This window comes from Rhinopithecus roxellana, chromosome 7 (assembly GCF_007565055.1).
Source record: "Rhinopithecus roxellana isolate Shanxi Qingling chromosome 7, ASM756505v1, whole genome shotgun sequence".
Taxonomy (NCBI): Eukaryota; Metazoa; Chordata; class Mammalia; order Primates; family Cercopithecidae; genus Rhinopithecus; species Rhinopithecus roxellana.
In genome coordinates, this window is record NC_044555.1 from 28,757,786 (window position 1) to 28,774,251 (window position 16,466).

The following is a 16,466-nucleotide window of genomic DNA, read 5'->3' on the forward strand; positions in this document are numbered from 1 at the left end:
ACCCACAGCCAATACCATACTAAATGGGCAAAAACTGGAAAAATTCCCTTTGAAATCTCGCACAAGACAGGGATGCCCTCTCTCACCACTCCTATTCAACAGAGTGTTGGAAGTTCTGGCTAGGGCAATCAGGCAAGAGAAAGAAATCAAGGGTATTCAGTTAGGAAAAGAAGAAGTCAAGTTGTCCCTGTTTGCAGATGACATGATTGTATATTTAGAAAACCCCATTGTCTCAGCCCAAAATCTCCTTAAGCTGATAAGCAACTTCAGCAAAGTCTCAGGATACAAAATTAATGTGCAAAAATCACAAGCATTCTTATACACCAGTAACAGACAAACAGAGAGCCAAATCATGAATGAACTTCCATTCACAATTGCTTCAAAGAGAATAAAATACCTAGGAATCCAACTTACAAGGGATGGAAAGGACCTCTTCAAGGAGAACTACAAACCACTGCTCAGTGAAATCAAAGAGGACACAAACAAATGGAAGAACATACCATGCTCATGGATAGGAAGAATCAATATCGTGAAAATGGCCATACTGCCCAAGGTTATTTATAGATTCAATGCCATCCCCATCAAGCTACCAATGAGTTTCTTCAGAGAACTGGAAAAAACTGCTTTAAAGTTCATATGGAACCAAAAAAGAGCCCGCATTGCCAAGACAATCCTAAGTCAAAAGAACACAGCTGGAGGCGTCACGCTACCTGACTTCAAACTATACTACAAGGCTACAGTAACCAAAACAGCATGGTACTGGTACCAAAACAGAGATATAGACCAATGGAACAGAACAGAGTCCTCAGAAATAATACCACACATCTACAGCCATCTGATCTTTGACAAACCTGAGAGAAACAAGAAATGGGGAAAGGATTCCCTATTTAATAAATGGTGCTGGGAAAATTGGCTAGCCATAAGTAGAAAGCTGAAACTGGATCCTTTCCTTACTCCTTATACGAAGATTAATTCAAGATGGATTAGAGACTTAAATGTTAGACCTAATACCATAAAAACCCTAGAAGAAAACCTAGGTAGTACCATTCAGGACATTCAACTTTGGTGAATCTGATAATTATGTGTCTTGGAGTTGCTCTTCTCGAGGAGTGTCTTTGTGGCGTTCTCTGTATTTCCTGAATTTGAATGTTGGCCTGCCTTACTAGGTTGGGGAAGTTCTCCTGGATGATATGCTGAAGAGTGTTTTCCAACTTTGTTCCATTTTCCCCCTCACTTTCAGGCACCCCAATCAGACGTAGATTTGGTCTTTTCACATAATCCCATACTTCTTGAAGGCTTTCTTCATTTCTTTTACCTCTTTTTTCTTTAGACTTCTCTTCTTGCTTCATCTCATTCATTTGATCTTCAATCGCTGATTCTCTTTCTTCCAGTTGATCAAGTCAGTTACTGAAGTTTGTGCATTTGTCACGTATTTCTCGTATCATGGTTTTTATCTCTGTCAGTTTGTTTACGGCCTTCTCTGTGTGGATTATTCTAGTTATCCATTCTTCCATTCTTTTTTCCATATTTTTAGTTTCTTTGTGCTAGGTATATAATTCCTCCTTTAGCTCTGAGAAGTTTGACGGACTGAAGCCTTCTTCTCTCAACTCGTCAAAGTCATTCTCCGTCCAGCTTTAATCTGTTGCTGGCAATGAGCTGCGTTCCTTTGGAGGGGGAGATGCACTCTTATTTTTTGAATTTCCAGCTTTTCTGCCCTGCTTTTTCCCCATCTTTGTGTTTTTATCTGCCTTTGGTCTTTGATAATGGTGACGTACTGATGGGGTTTTGGTGTGGGTGTCCTTCCTGTTTGTTAGTATTCCTTCTAACAGTCAGGACCCTCAGCTGTAGGTCTGTTGGAGATTGCTTGAGGTCCACTCCAGATCCTGTTTGCCTGTGTATCAGCAGCAGAGGCTGCAGAAGATAGAATATTGCTGAACAGCGAGTGTACCTGTCTGATTCTTGCTTTGGAAGTTTTGTCTCAGGGGTATACCCTGCTGTGTGAGGTGTGGGGTGTCGGTCTGCCCCTAGTGGGGGATGTCTCCCAGTTAGGCTACTCAGGGGTCAGGGACCCACTTGAGCAGGCAGTCTGTCCATTCTCAAATCTCAACCTCCATGTTGGGAGACCCACTGCTCTCTTCAAAGCTGTCAGACAGGGTCGTTTCCATCTGCAGAGGTTTCTGCTGCTTTTTTTGTTTTTTTAGCTGTGCCCTTTCCCCAGAGGTGGAGTCTACAGAGACAGGCAGGCCTCCTTGAGCTGCTGTGGGCTCCACACAGTTTGTGCTTCCCAGTGGCTTTGTTTACCTACTTAAGCCTCAGCAATGGTGGGCGTCTCTCCCCCAGCCTCACTGCTGCCTTGCCGTTAGATCGCAGACTGCTGTGCTAGCAATGAGGGAGGCTCCGTGGGTGTGGGACCCTCCTGGCCAGGTGTGGGATATAATCTCCTGGTGTGCCGTTTGCTAAGACCCTTGGTAAAGCACAGTATTGGGGTGGGAGTTACCCGATTTTCCAGGTGTTGTGTGTCTCAGTTCCCCTGGCTAGGAAAAGGGATTCCCTTCCCCCTTGTGCTTCCCAGGTGAGACGATGCCTCACCCTGTTTCAACTCTTGCTGGTCGGGCTGCAGCAGCTGACCAGCACCGATTGTCTGGCACTCTCTAGTGAGATGAACATGGTACCTCAGTTGAAAATGCAGAAATCACCCGTCTTTTGTGTCGCTGGCGCTGGGAGCTGGAGACTGGAGCTGTTCCTATTCGGCCATCTTGCTCCGCCCCTATTTTCTCATGTTTCTTAATGTACACTGCTTTTTTTTACTATTATAATTTTTTCTTTTTTTAAAATTTTACTTTAAGTTCTGGGGTACATGTGCAGAATGTGCAAGTTTGTTACATAAGTATATATGTGTCATGGTGGTTTGTTGCACCTATCAACCCGTCATCTAGGTTTTAAGCCCCACATGCATTAGGTATTTGTCCTAATGCTCTGCCTCCCACCCCGTGACAGACCTGGTATGTGATGTTCCCCTCCCTGTGTCCATGTGTTCTCATTGTTTAACTCCCACTTATAAGTAAGAACATGCAATGTTTTGTTTTCTCTTCCTGTGTTAATTTGCTGAGAATGATGGTTTCCAGCTTCATCTATGTCCCTGCAAAGGACATGAACTCACTCTTTTTTATGGCTTCATAGTATTCCATGGTGTATATATGCCACATTTTCTTTATTTAGTCTATCACTGATATGCATTTGGGTTCTTTCCAAGTCTGCTGCTGTAAATAGTGCTGCAATAAACATACATGTGCATGTGTCTTTATAGTAGAATGATTTATAATTCTTTGGGTATATACCCTGTAATGGGCTGGTGGGTCAAATGGTATTTCTGGTTCTAGATCCTTGAGGAATGGCCACACTGTCTTCCACTATAGTTGAACTAATTTACACTCCCACCAACAGTGTAAAAGAGTTCCTTTCTCCACAGCCTCATCAGCATCTGTTGTTTCCTTACTTTTTAATGATTGCCATTCTAACTGGAGTGAGATGGTATCTCATGTGGTTTTGATTTGCATTTCTCTAATGACCAGTGATGATGAGCTGTTTTTCATATGCCTGTTGGCTGCATAAATGTCTTTTTTTGAGAAGTGGCTGTTCATATCCTTCACCCACTTTTTGATGGGTTTGTTTGTTTTTTTCTTGTAAATTTGTTTATGTTCCTTGTAGATTCTGGATTATAGCCCAATGGAACAGAATAGAGGCCTCAGAAATAACACCACAACCAGCTGATCTTCAACAAACCTGACAAAAACAAGCAATAGGGCTTTCCTTATTTAATAAATGGTGCTGGGAAAAAACTGGCTAGCCATACGCAGAAAACTGAAGCTGGACCCCTTCCTTACACCTTATACAAAAATTAACTCAAAATGAATTGAAGACTTAAATGTAAAACCTAAAACCATAAAAACCCTAGAAGAAATCCTAGTCAATACCATTCAGGACATAGGCATGGGCAAACACTTCATGACTAAAACACCAAAGCAATTGCAAACAAAACCAAAATTGACAAATGGGATCTAATTAAACTAAAGAGCTTCTGCACAGCAAAAGAAACTATCATCAGAGTGAACAGGTAACCTACAGAATGGGAGAAAATCCTTGCAATCTATCCATCTGACAAAGATGAAATAATTTCTAAGAAAATTTAAATTATAAAAAATTGACTCAAAGTATCAATTAACCACTAAAAGTTTTCAAAAGTAATCAACTGTCTTATTCAAAAGATATCAGGCCCCATTAATTTTATAGGCAATTTTTATCAACTTTCAAAGAATACATTCTCACCATGTTATACAAACTGTTCCAGAGAACATAAGAATTCATTTATGAGGCTAATAAAAACTTGATCACAAAAATGGAATAAAAACAGTGCAAAAAATTAAACCTTTCTCATGTATAAACATAGATATTAAAGTTCTGAAAACTGACAGTGTAAATTTAAAAATATACCAATGTATTAGTTTTCTATTGCTGTGTAACAAATAACCACACAATGTAGCGGTTTGAAACAACATTCATTTACTATCTCAGTTTCTGTAGTTCAGAAATTCAGACACAGCCTAACTAGATTCTCTGCTTAGGGTCTCATAGGCTGCAGTTAACTTGTTGGCCAGAGCTGGGTCCCATTTGAGTGTTGTAGTCTTCTTCCAAGCTCACAAGTTGTTGGCAGAACTCATTTTCTTGAAGCTGTGGAATCATAGGGGCATGCTTCTTCAAGGCCAGCAGTAGAATCTCTCTAATCACTAGACCCTCTTTTAAAGAGCTTGCCTGAGTAGGTCAAGCCCACCCAGGAAATCTCTCTTTTAATTAACTCACAGTCAACTTAATAGGGACTTTAATTGCACCTGAAAAATCCCTTTGCTTTGCCAAATTCTATTGGTTAGAAGCAAGCTATATGTTCTACTCACACTCAAGGGGAGATGATTACACAAAGGCATGGATACCAGGGAGTGGGAATCACAGGGGCCATCTTAGAATTCTGTTTAGGACAACCAGGTAGAGTTTATCCCAGGAATAAGTAGAGTACATTCCAGTGATGCACGGATGGTTAAACATAAAAAAGTCTATTAATCGTCATCATTCTAGGTCTCAACCTCTCCCCATGGCTTTTGCCCGCTTGCTCTGAGACTCGTGAAGCCAAAACAGGCTAGACTTTCCTATTTTCTGCCCGCCTGTAGCCGTGTTGTAGTCACTCCATCACCATGTTCCAGGCGCACCTGGTCCAGGGATCTGTCCTGAAGAAGGTGTTGGAAGCACTCAAGGACCTCATCAACGATGCCTGCTGGGACATCAGCTCGAGCGGTGTGAACCTGCAGAGCGTGGACTCGTCCCACGTCTCCTTGGTGCAGTTCACCCTGCCGTCTGAGGGCTTTGACACTTACCGCTGCGACTGCAACCTGGCCATGGGCATGAACCTCAGTATTATATCCAAAATACTAAAATGCGCTGGCAATGAAGATATCATCACACTAAGGACTGAAGATAGTGTGGATACCTTGATGCTATTATTTGAAGCTTCAAATCAGGAGAAGTTTTCAGGCTATGAAATTAAGTTGATGAATTTGGATGTTGAACAACTTGGAATTGCAGAACAAGAGTACCACTCTGTAGCAAAGATGCCTTCTGGTGAATTTGCATGTATATGTATATTATCTCAGTCATATTGGAGATGCTGTTGTAATTTCCTGTGTAAAAGATGGAATCAAATTTTCTGCAAGTGGAGACCTTGGAAATGGAAACAAATTGTCACAGGCAAGTACTGTCGATAAAGAGGAGGAAGCTGTTACCATGGAAATGAATGAACCAGTTCAGCTAACTTTTGCACTGAGGTGCCTGAACTTCCTTACAAAAGCCACTCCATTCTCTTCAATGGTGACACTCAATATGTCTGCAGACATACACCTTGCTGTAGACTATAAAATTGCTGATATGGGACACTTAAAAGTACTACTTGGCTCCCAAGATCAAGGATGAAGAAGGACCTTAGACATTCTTAAAATTCAAGAAAATAAAACAAAGCTCTTTGAGAACTGCTTCTGAGATGCCAGCATATACTGAAGTCTTTTCTGCCACAAAATTTGTACCTCTAAGTACATATGTAGATATTTTCTGTAAATAACCTTTTTCTATTCTCTGCAATTTGTTTAAATAAAGTCCAAAGTCAGTCAGATCTGGTCTAGTTAACCTAGAAGTATTTTTGTCTCTTAGAAATACTTGTGATTTTTACAATACAAAAGGGTCTTGACACTTAATGCAGTTTTAAGAATTGTTTTTGAATTTAAATAAATTTACTTGAATTTCAAAAAAGTCTATTAATGTAATAAATATGCTATATTAACAGATAAAAGTAGAAATATATAGAATGATATCAAAAACATACTCAATAAAAGTCAGTGCAGAAAAAAATCCTTTAGCAAATTCAGAAAAAAAGGTAACTTCTCTAACCTAATAAAAGTATCTATCACAATTTATGGGAAACATCATTTGAAAAACTGGAAACATGCCATAAAACTTAAGAACAAGACAGAGGTGGTTGCCGTCTTTTAAAAAAAAATAGACTTTAATTTTTTTGAGCAATTTTAGGTTCACAGCAAAATTGAGCAGAAGGTACTGAGATGTCCCATGTAACCCCTTCACCCACATGTGCACAGCCTCCCCTTCTAGCAACATCCCCCCACCCCCACCCCGCCAGAGAGTTACATTTGTTAGAATTGATGAACCTACACTGACACATCATTATCACTTAAAGTTTGTAGTCTACATTAGGATTCACACTTGGTGTTGTACATTCTATGGGTTTAGGCAAGTATATAATGACACATATTTACCATTATAGTATCATACAGAGCAGTTTTGCTGCCCTAAAAATTCTGTGTGCCCTGGCTATTCATCCCTTTCTTTCCTCTAAACCCTGGAAACCACTGATTTTTTTTACTGTCTTCATAGTTTTGCCTTCACAGAACGTCAAAGAGCTGTAATTACACATTATAGATCTATTTCAGATTGGCTTCTTTCACTTAGTAATATGCATTTAAGCTTCATCCATGTCTTTCAATGGGTTGATAATTCATAGCTTCTTAAAACTGAATACTATTCCATTGTATGAATATAACAGAGTTTATTCACTTACCTACAGAAGGATATCTTGGTTGCTTCCACGTTTTGGCAATTACGAGTAAAGCTGCTGAAAACATTCATGTGCAGGTTTTTGTGTGGACATGTTGTCAACTCCTTTGGGTAAACACCAAGGAGCATGATTGCTGGATCATATGGTAAGAGAATGTTTTGTAAGAAACTGCCAAATATTTTCTAAAATGGATGTAACCCTTTGCAGTTCAATCAGCAGTGAATGAGAATTCCTGTTGCTCCAGATTCTCACCAGCATTTGGTGTTGCCAGTGTTTTGGATTGTCACTATTTTAATAGGCATGTAGTGCTATCTTAATGTTGTTTTAATTTGCATCTCTCTGAAGACATATTACATGGAGCATCTTTTCAAGTGTGTATTTGCGATCTATGTATCTTTGTTGGTAAGGTTTCTGTTAAAGTCTTGACCTATTTTTAAAAATCAGGTTGTTCATTTCCTTATTGTTAAATTTTAAAAGTTCTTTGTATATTTTAGATAACAGTTCTTTATCAAGTATGTCTTTTGAAGATATTTTCTCCCAGACTGTGACTTGTCTTTTCACTCTCTTGACAGTATATTTTGCAGAGCATAAAATTTTCATTTTAATTAGGTCCAAGTTATCAATTCTTTCTTGCATGGAGTGTGCTTTCTGTGTCATATTTAAAAAGTCATCACCAAACCCAAGGTCATCTAACTTTTCTCCTAAGTTATGTTCTAGGAATTTTATAGTTTTGTGTTTTACATTTAAATCTTTAATTGATTTTAATTTTTGTGAAGAATGTAAGGTTTGAGTCTAGATTGACTTCTTTTGCATGTGGATGTCCAGTTGTTTCAGCAGCATTTGTTGAAAAGACTATTGCTGCTCCATTGAATTGCCTTTGTTCTTTTGTCAACTATCAGTTGACTATATTGACGGGAGTATATTTCTGGGCTTTCTATTCTGTTTCATTGATCTATTTGTCTATCCTTCTACCAACACTATACTGTCTTGATTACTGTAGCTTTATGGTAAGTCTTAAAGTTGGGTAGTGTCAGTTCTCAAATTTTTTTCTTCTTCAACATTGTGTTGCTATTCTGTTTTTGGATTTTTTCTTCTTCTCCATATAAACTTTAGAATCAGTTTCTCAATATATGCAAAAATAATTTGCTGGGATTTTGATTGGGATTTCATTGAATGTGTAGATCACGTTGAGAAGAACTGATATCACAATTGCCACAAAAAGAGTAAAATACCTAGGAATACAACTAACTAAGGAGGTGGAAGATTTCTACAAAGAGAACTACAAAACACTGCTCAAAGAAATCAGAAATGACACAAACACATGGAAAAACATTCCATGCTCATGGATAGGAAGAAACAATGTTGTAAAAATGGCCATACTGCCCAAAGCAATTTATAGATTCAATGATATTTCTATTAAGCTGCTACTGAGATTCTTTACTGAACTAGAAAAAACTATTTTAAAATTAATATAGAACCAAAGAAGAGCCCGAATAGCCAAGGCAATCTTAAACCAGCATATCTTTTACATATTTTGTTAGATTTGTACCTAAGTATTTCATTTTGTGAGGGTGTTAATGTAAATAGCAGTGTATTTTTTTACTTCAAATTTCACTTGTTCCTTCCTGGGTTATAGGAAAGCATACTTTTGTATAGTAATCTTATATCCTGCAACCTTGCTGTAATCACTTTTTAGTTCAAGGAGATTTTAGAAATAAATTCTTTAGAGTTTCTCCATAGACAATTGTGTTATCTACAGACAAAGACACTTTTATTTTTTCTTTCCCTATCAGTATGTTTTATTTCCTTTTCTTGTCTTATTGCATTAGGTAGGACTTACAGTACAATGTAAAAAGGGAATGGTGAGAGGGGACATTTTTGCCTTGCTCTTTTTTAAAATTTACTTTTTATTTTTATTTTTGTGGGTACATTGTACATGTATATATTTATACAGCACATAAGATATTTTGGTACAGGCATGCAATGTGTAATAATCACATCGTGGAAAACTAGGTATCCATCCCCTCAATTTTTATCTTCTGTGTTACGAACAACCCAATTCTTGTCTTGTTCTTGAGCTTATTGGGAAAGCTTTGAGTTTCTCACCATTATGTATATTAGCTGTTAGTTTTTGTAGATTTTCTTTATCAAGTTGAGGAAGATTCTCTTCATTCCTAGTTTATTGACAGCTTCTAATCATGAATGGATGTTGGATTTTGTCAAATGCTTTTCTGCATCTATTTATGTGATCATGTGATTTTTATTCTTTAGCTTGTTGATTTAATGCATTACATTAATTGAGTTTTGAATGTTGAACCAAACTCTCATACCTGGGATAAGTCCCACTTAGTCATGGTGTATAGTTCTTTTTGTACATTGTTAGACTTGACTTATTAACATTTTGTTAAGGACTTTTGCAGCTATGTTCATGAGATATGTTGGTCTGTCGTTGTCTTTTCTTTTGGTATTAAGGTAATGCTGGCCTCACAGAACGAATTAGGAAGAATTCTTTTTACTTCTGTCTGCTGAAAGAGATTATATAGAACTGATATTATTTCTCTTTTAATGTTTGGTAGAATTTACTTGTGAACTCATCTGGGCCTCATGATTTCCATTTTGAAAGGTAATTACATATTTATTCAATTTATTTGATAGACAATAAACATATTCATATTGCGTATTTCTTCTTGTGTAAGTTTTGGCAGACTGTTTCTTTCAAAGAATTGTTCTACTTCATCTCAGTTATCCAATTTGTGGCCATAGAACTGTTCCAAGTATGCCTTCATTATCCTTTTAATGTGCATTGGAGCTATAGTGATATCCCCTCTTTCATTTCTAATGTTAGTAATTTGTATCTTCTCTTTTTTTCTTGGTTAACCTGGCTAGAGGCTTATCAATTTTATTGATATTTTTAAAGAAAAAGCTTTTAGTTTCATTGATTTGTAAAATTGATTTTCTATTTTCAATTTCATTGATTTGTTCTCTAATTTTTATTATTTCTTTTCTTCTACTTACTTTGAAGTGAATTTGCTTTTCTTTTCTTTAGTTTCCTAAGGCAAAAATTATTGATTTTAGATTATTGATTTTAAAGTTTTCTTTTTTTTTTAATTATAAAGTTCTAGGGTACATGTGCACAACATGCAGGTTTGTTACATATGTATATATGTGCCATGTTGGTGTGCTGCACCCATTAGCTCGTCATTTACATTAGGTATATCTCCTAATGCTATCCCTCCTCCCTCCCCCAAGCCCACAACAGGCGCTGGTGTGTGGTGTTCCCTGCTCTGTGTCCAAGTGTTCTCATTGTTCAACTCCCACCTATGAGTGAGAACATGCGGTGCTTGGTTTCCTGTCCTTGAGATAGTTTGCTGAGAATGATGGTTTCCAGCTGCATCCATGTCCCTACAAAGGACATGAACTCATCCTTTTTTATGGCTGCACAGTATTCCATGGTGTATATGTGCCACATTTTTTTAATCCAGTCTATCTCTGATGGACATTTGGGTTTGTTCCAAGTCTTTGCTATTGTGAATAGTGCCACAATAAACATGCGTGTGCATGTGTCTTTATAGCAGCATGATTTATAATCTTTTGGGTATATACCCAGTAATGGGATGGCTGGATCATATGGTATTTCTAGTTCTAGATCCTTGAGGAATCACCACACTGTCTTCCACAATGGCTGAACTAGTTTACTGTCCCACCAACAGCGTAATAGTGTTCCTATTTCTCCACCTCTCCAGCACCTATTGTTTCCTGACTTTTTAATGATTTTTATTCTTTTCTTCTATATGCACTCAATGCTATACATTTCCCTCTGTGCACTGCTTTCTCTACATCCCACAACTTTTGGATAAGTTGTGTTTTCATTTTTATGTATTTCAAAATATTTAAAAATTTCTCTTGGTAATTATTCTTTGATCCATGTGTTATTTAGAAGTGTGTTGTTTAATTTCTAAGTATTTTGGGATATTCTAGCTATCTTTCTGTTACTAATTTCTGTCTGAGAGCAGATATTATATGATGTCTATTTTTAAAATCTGTGTTTTATGGCCCAGAATATGGTCTATTTTGGTGAATGTTCTATGTGAATTTGAAAATAATGTATATTCTGCTCTGGTTGGATGAAGTATTCTATAAGTATCAGTTAGATTCAGTTGGCTGATGTTGTTGTTAAGTTCAGTTATGACCTTACTGATTTTCTGTCTGCTTAATCAGTCCATTTCTGATAGGAGTGTATTGAAATCTCCAAATATAATAGTAGATTTGTGTATTTCTCCTTGTAGTTCTATTAATTTTTGCCTTATGTATTCTGGTGCTCTGTTGTTAGGTGCATACACATTACAGATTGTTGTTAGTCTTAGAGAACTGATCCCTTTATCATTATGTAATACCTCTCTTTATCCCTGATAACTTTCCTTACATGAAATATACTGTGTATGAAATTAATGTAACTAATCTTACTTTCTTTTCATTAGTGTTAGCATGGTGTATCTTTCTCCATTCATTTACTTTTACCCTATATATGTCTTTAGATTTAAAGTGGGTTTCTTGTAGACAATATATAGTTAATTTGGGATTTTTGATGTTCTCTGATAATCTCTTTTCATTGATGCATTTAGGTGGTTTATGCTCAAAGTGTTTACTGATATAGTTACATTAACATCTGTCACATTTGTTATTGATTCTATTTGCTGCCCTAGTCCTTTGTTCCTTATTTTTGACTTCCATTATTTTTCAGCCTTTTGTGGTTTTGAGCATTTTATATGACTCAATTTTCTCTCCTTTTAAAGCATATCAGTTGTACTTCCTTTTCTACATTTTTTAGTGATTGTCTCAGATTTTACAGCATTCATTTACAACTAATCCAATTCCACTTTCAAATAACACCATATTGCTTCATGGTTATGCAAGTATTTTATAATAACAAAATAATCCTAATTCCTCCCTCCTATCCCTTGTATCATTGCTGTCATTCACTTCACTTATACATAAGCATATATATAATACATTGCTGCTGTTATCATTTCAAACTATCCATTAAGTCAATTAGATTAATTAAGATAAGATTAAGACAAATCAAAGTTTATATTTTACCTCAACTTATTTCTTCTCTGATGTTTTTCCTTTTTAGTATAGATCTGAGTTTCTGACCTATATTGTTCTCCTTCTCTCTAAATAACTTCTTTTAATATTTCTTGCAAGGAATGTCTACTGATGACATTTCCCTCAACATTTGTTTGTCTAAGAAAATCATTTTTTATCCTTCACTTTTGAAGGATAATTTCTCGGGGTACAGAATTCTAGGTTGGCAGAGTTTTTTTCCTCTCAATAATGTAAATGTTTCACTTCACTCTTGTCTTATTTGCATGGTTTCTGAGGAGAAATCAGATGTAATTATGATTTTTGCTCCTCTATAGGTAAGGTGTTTTTTTTCTCTAGCTGCTTTCAGAATTTTTTTCTTTATCTTTTATTTTCTGTAGTTTGAATATGATATGACCATGTGTAGCTTTCGGGAGGCATTTATCCCATTTCATATTCTCTGAGCTTCCTGGGTCTGTGGTTTCGTGTGACGTTAATTTGGAGAAATTTCATTATTGTTTTAAAAATTTATTCTGCTTCTTTCTCTCTTTATTTTCCTTCTGGTATTCTTATTATGGGCATGTTACACCTTTTGTGGTTGTCCCACAGTTTTGGGATATTCTGTTCTGCTTTTTTCAGTCTTTTTTCTCCTTCCCTTTCAATTTGGGAGGTTTGTATTGAGATATCCTCAAGTTCAGAGATTCTTTCCTCAGCCATGTCCAGTCTATTAATAAGCCCATCCTTCTACTTATAAATACTTTTCTTAGAAATATAATCAACTTCTTTGAATTTAACCAGTGATTTCCAAATCTGTTCCTCCACCCCCACTGTCACCCTTAAGCTCCAGGCCTATCTATTCAATTGCTTGTTAGAGATATCCTCATGGATTTCAAAACATGCAAACTAAACTTATTATCTTATTCTACAGATCTTCTCTTACTAATGTATTTGCTAACTGAGTTAGTGAAACCACCCTTTACTCTATTAAACAAGCCAGAGTTCCCTGGAAGCCATCCTAGACCAATATTTCCCAAACCTGTAGTTCCAGGCAAACCTACCAGAACAGGATATTAATACGTGTTATGTAAAAATTAAAGTTATTGGATAAAATAAAATCTTGAACTACTGGATTAAACAAAAATAAGCAGATTTCCCCCTGTCAAATTGGTTATCACAGCTCTTGTCATTCTAGTGTTCACCTAAGAGAGTGACACTGTGTTTCTCAAACCTTTGTTATGTCAGAACCCAATTTGTAAATAAAATATCTTGCTGGACTAACTTTTTAGGACTTTAGGATATGTTTTCCTTTCTTTGCCTCCCTCACCCCTGAATAATCACTGATTTTTTTGAATTTATTGTTTAAATATCATGGGACTTCTCCATTTAATGGCCACTGACCTTTGTACATTCAGTCTTATTCCCTTTATCTCAACCCTTTCTCCATACAGTTGCCAGTGACCCTAGTTACAAAACTGAAATGTGTTAGTCTTCTGCTTAAAGCACTTCGATAGACCACCATTTCAGTGTAAAGCTCGAAGTTCCTTAGTTTAACAAGATCACTTAGTTATTAGCTCCAATGTTCCTGCTCCTTCTCAGTGCTTTCCACCCCAGTGATAGTAAATCATCTGATGGGTTCCAAGATACACTACCCCAAAATATGTCATCTTGTCTTTTGAGAAAACAGCAGAAGCAAGAAGATCACTTTCACATTTCTCTTTCCCTTCTCCCCTAAAACAGGCCATAAACCCCTCATTTTAGAGGTACTTTCCTGGATTAGTCAGAGTTCTCCAGAGAAACGAGTCAATAAAAGGTATATATGGAGAAAGAGAGAGATAGATAAGAGGGAGATTTATTATGGGAACTGGCTCATCTAATTATGGAGGTTGAGAAGTCTCACAATACACTGTCTGCAAGCTGGAGAACCAGGAAGTCTGGTGGTGTCATTCACTCTAAATCCAAGATCCTGAGAACCAAGGGATCCAACAGTGTAATTCTCAATCCAAGACTGAAGACTTGAGAAACTGGGGTCCTGCTTGTGTAAATCCCAGAATCCAAAGACCTGAGAACCTGGATTTCTGATGATTGAGGACAGAAGAAGATGAATGGTCCAGCTCCAGAAGAGAGAGAAAGTTTATACCTTCCTCTGCCTTTTTGCTGTACCTGGGATCTCAACAGCGCAGATGATGCCCACTCACACTGGTGGGGGCAGATCTTCTTTAGTTGATCTATTGATTGAGATACTAATCTCTTATGGAAACACCCTCACAGACCTACGCAGAAATAATGTTTTATTAGCTATCTGGGTATCCCTGAACACAGTTAAATTGATACCTAAAATTAACTATCACAGCTCCTTATACCCAGAAGAAAGGAATATTCTTGTCTCTGAAGACATAGGGACTCAGAAAAGAATCTGAATGAACAGGTCTTGCTAAGTTTCTCCTGGTTTATTACCATTAGATCATACCCCTTTGTCCTCTAATCATATTTCTCCATGACTACTTCTTCATCAAACCTTGTATAAAAATGCACAAGTTCAACTGTTACTTTATGTCATTTCCTTATTAAGGCTCCCATATCACATAAAACTTGTATGAAACAAATTTGTATGCTTTTCTCTTGTTAATCTCTTTTGGTATAGAACCCACAGCCACGAACCTAAGATGGGTAGAGAATAAGTTATTTTTCCTCTCCTACACATCTATAGCTCACTATGTATCACCCAGCATTCATTTTCTCTGTACTATACTCTGCCTATAAGTTCACACATTATATAGTATGTCCAATGATAATGAATTTCATTTGCTGGACTGGATTTTAAAATCTAATTGAGAAACCAATAATAGGTTTGAAATAAGTAGCAAATAAAATATGAGTATTAGTCTTATGGATGGGCTTATTTCCAGGTCTTGGTCCTTGTAACTGAACGCTGTGCATTTGTGTAATGAGTTCTGATAAGGGCTTCTCATCAGAAACTTGTGTTATTCTCTGTTTGATTAAAAAAAATCAACATCACATATGCTCTATTTTTCTATAACTGGCTGCAAATATGATTCATCTAGTCTTTGTCAAAATATTCTTTATGGCTCTCTTCTTATTACAGTGAAGTCATATTGACATTAAAAACTCTGATAACTTTAATTGCGTTAAAATTAAGAATTTTTGTCCATAGACGGATACCAGTAAGAGAGCATAAAGACAAGCCACAGAGTGGTAAGAGACATTTGCAAAATATATAACTGACAAAGGACTTGTATCCAGAATACACAAATAGCTCCTACAAATCAACAGAAAAAAGACAGACAGCCAATAGAAAAATGAGCCAAGATTCAAACTAGCACTTAACAAAAGAAGCAATTCAAATGGCCAATAAATAAGAAAAAGTGCTCAACACTGTTAGTAATCAGGAAAACACAGATTAAAATCCCAATAAGAGATCATGAAACCATCCCTATAAACTTTATAAAATTAATCAAGGAAGGAGAGAGAGGGAGACAAATAAACCAAGCTTGCAGCACGTTTAGCCTTAATCATGAGGTTAATTTGCTCTCTGACCTATTTCATCATAGTTGTTTGGTGCCTATTGTCCTAGGATCCCATAGACCCTAGATCGTAGTTCCCCTTAACTGTTCTATAGATAATGACTTGAATGTCATGAAATATTCAGTTTTCTCTTTGAGATATTCCTTCAGGTCTTGCCTATTGATGAAACTAGTGGCTCAGCTGATCTGAAGGATCTCACTAATACCAGGAGATCTGAAAGACCTCAGTGACACCAGCTAGCTTGAATGATCCCACAAGGAACTGACTCAGCAAAGAATGCAGTTTCCAAATCCTGATGATTTCAACCATCTTGCCCTGACCAATCAATGACCTCAATTTTCCAGCCCCTCCCCATCCATGATCCTCTTAAAAACTCCAGCCCAGATTTCCTCAGGGAGATGGATTTGAGGATCTCCTCCCATCTCCTCACTCAGCATCCTGCTGTCATTAAACTCTCTGCTGCAAACCCTGTTGTCTCAGTGTAATGGATCTATTACTATGCAATGGGCATATGAACCTGTTGGTCTTATAGTAATTGTGTTTAAAATTTAGCCCATCAGAATGCCTAAAGCTAAAAAAGGCTGATAATACCAAGCTTTAGTGAGACCATGGGAGAAAAGTAACTCTTAGACATTGCTTGTGAAACTGTAAGTTGGTACAACCACTTTGGAAA

General features: G+C 36.9%; 1 pseudogene across 1 annotated transcript; it reads left to right on the forward strand.

The window, feature by feature from the left end:
• The first annotated feature begins 5,118 nt into the window (after nt 1–5,118).
• On the forward strand, nt 5,119–6,028 carry LOC104673770 (annotated as a pseudogene). Its single transcript, XR_749553.2, has one exon. The product of XR_749553.2 is annotated as a proliferating cell nuclear antigen pseudogene (transcript).
• Nucleotides 6,029–16,466: the final 10,438 nt, after the last annotated feature.